At 44.6% G+C, this 2,434-nt stretch overlaps 1 non-coding gene across 1 annotated transcript; it reads left to right on the plus strand.

The window, feature by feature from the left end:
- The first annotated feature begins 1,796 nt into the window (after positions 1-1,796).
- On the plus strand, positions 1,797-1,903 carry LOC144245834 (U6 spliceosomal RNA). The gene has a single exon (XR_013339436.1). It is a non-coding gene; the product is annotated as a U6 spliceosomal RNA (small nuclear RNA).
- Positions 1,904-2,434: the final 531 nt, after the last annotated feature.

A 2,434-nucleotide genomic window follows, 5' to 3' on the forward strand; every position in this document is an offset into this window, starting at 1 on the left:
CTCCAGGCTCTGAGCTGGCAGTCAGCACAGAGCCCGACACGGGGCCCGAACCCACGAACCGCGAGATCATGACCTAAGCGAAAGTCGGACGCTCAACCAACTAAGCCACCCAGGCGCCCCTCCCCTAGATACATTCTTTAACCATACCATCTCACATAATAATTTCTCTATTTTAAAACTAATTTGTGAAGTAATACAAAAGCATTTTTTTAATATTTTTTTTTATTTCTGAGGGACAGTGTGAGTGGGGGAGGGTCAGAAGGAGAGAAGGAGACACAGAATCTGAAACAGGCTCCAGGCTCTGAGCTGTCAGTACAGAGCCTGACATGGGGCTCGAACCCATGAACCATGAGATCATGACCTAAGCCAAGTTGGATGCTTAACCAACTGAGCCACCCAGGCGCCCCCAAAAGCTTTTTTTGTTAACAAAAAAGTTAAAGGTGACATACACATTTGTTTGGCAAACACTTCTATGTAACCATGTCGACTGGAATTTAGCCTCACTTTACAGTCTTAAAATANCAAGTCGGATGCTTAACCAACTGAGCCACCCAGGCGCCCCCAAAAGCTTTTTTTGTTAACAAAAAAGTTAAAGGTGACATACACATTTGTTTGGCAAACACTTCTATGTAACCATGTCGACTGGAATTTAGCCTCACTTTACAGTCTTAAAATAGGCAGAACTGTAATTTTTGTATTTTACATGATTAAAATACTTTGTGTTATTTTCCATATCTTGATTCTACATGTCCAGTTAAGAACAATTTGTAGGTTCTTATTTGCAAAACACATTAAAAATAACACATTCTTAACATGGATAATGTAGTCTTTGGAAAACCAAACTGGACATAGTTGAAGGTATATTTCCTATTTTGTTTTTTAAAATTCTCTGCCATCATTTCTATCATGTACACTGTAAGAATTTTAACTAGGGGGGTGCCTGGGTGGCTCAGGAGGTTAAGCTTCCTGCTTTGGCTCAGGTCATGATCTCATAGCTCGTGGGTTCAAGCCATGCATCGGACTCTGCTGACAGCTCGGGACCTGGAGCCTGCTTTGGATTCTGTTTCCCTCTCTCTCTGCCCCTCCCCTGCTTATGCTCTATCTCTCTCTCAAGAATAAATAAACATTAAAAAATGTTTTAAAGAGTATTATCTAGGAATTGGTAAAATTCATCTGGAGACAAACTTGCAGGATGATTGCTTAAGGTCAGCGTTCACACACTCTGTCTTCACCATTCGAGAATAAAGGGAGGGGCGCCTGGGTGGCTCAGTCGGCTAAGCGTCTGACTTCGGCTCAGGTCATGATTTCATGGTTCGTGGGTTCAAGCCCCACATCGGGTTCTGTGCTGACAGCTCAGACCCTGGAGCCTGCTTCCGATTCTGTGTCTCCCCCTCTCTCTCTGACCCTCCCCTGCTCACGCTGCTTCTCTCTCTCTCTCTCAGAAATAAATAAGACATTTAAAAAAATGTTAGAAGAGAATAAAGGGAAGGTCCACTTCTGGGGAAAGGAGCCAGGAGCTAGAAGGCAGAGGGGGCCCCACCTGACAATTACAGGACGAACTGTCAATTACAGAGCCCCCCAGAGGAGCCCACAGCAAGACAGATGGGGTGGGGGGAGGGGAAGGGTGGGTGATGGGCATGGAGGAGGGCACTTGTGGGGATGAGCACTGGGTGTTATATGGAAACCAACTTGACACTAAACTATTAAAAAAAAAAAAAGACATAACCTTCTGTGACAGGCCCCAACAGGGAAAGTTCTGGATCCCTACTCTTACCTACAAGAAATCCACTGCCCTTGTGCTCGCTTCGGCAGCACATATACTAAAATTGGAACGATACAGAGAAGATTAGCATGGCCCCTGCGCAAGGATGACACGCAAATTCGTGAAGCGTTCCATATTTTTAAACAAGAAGCTGACAAAAAAAGAGNCCACTGCCCTTGCAAGTCTGCCTGGAGAAACCTCATAGCCCAGGAATCCTGCTTTTCTCTAATAGTCAGTCTTTGAAAACAACCCCTCCCAATTTCCTCCTTTTTCTCCACAAAGTAGCATTCCTCTCCTTTCTGCTACTCCTGTAAATAAACCCATTTTTTTGTTGTTTGTAAAAACAAAAAAACAAAAAAACCCTCACTGGTTAACACCAGTGCTACTGATGAAATTATGAAGTGGCGTTCTGAGCGAACAGCTAAGAAAGAATTCTTGAGATGTTTTTGATGCAAAAAGGTGATCTCATCATTGCATGGACACTGGGCGAACGGGCAGAGAGAGCTGCACGGGTGTGCGGGGTGGTGGGGTACATGCTGTGAGGTTAGTGGAGGCGGGGGGACAAAGTAAGTCTCTGAGGAATTGGACGCTGGCTGCTGTGAAGATAAGGTTACCTAAAGTTTTTAAGTCTTTAATGCAATATAAACATTAAGGAACTTGGGGGGGGGGGGG

Source organism: Crocuta crocuta, unplaced genomic scaffold (genome assembly GCF_008692635.1).
Source record: "Crocuta crocuta isolate KB4526 unplaced genomic scaffold, BGI_CrCroc_1.0 scaffold108, whole genome shotgun sequence".
Taxonomy (NCBI): domain Eukaryota; kingdom Metazoa; phylum Chordata; class Mammalia; order Carnivora; family Hyaenidae; genus Crocuta; species Crocuta crocuta.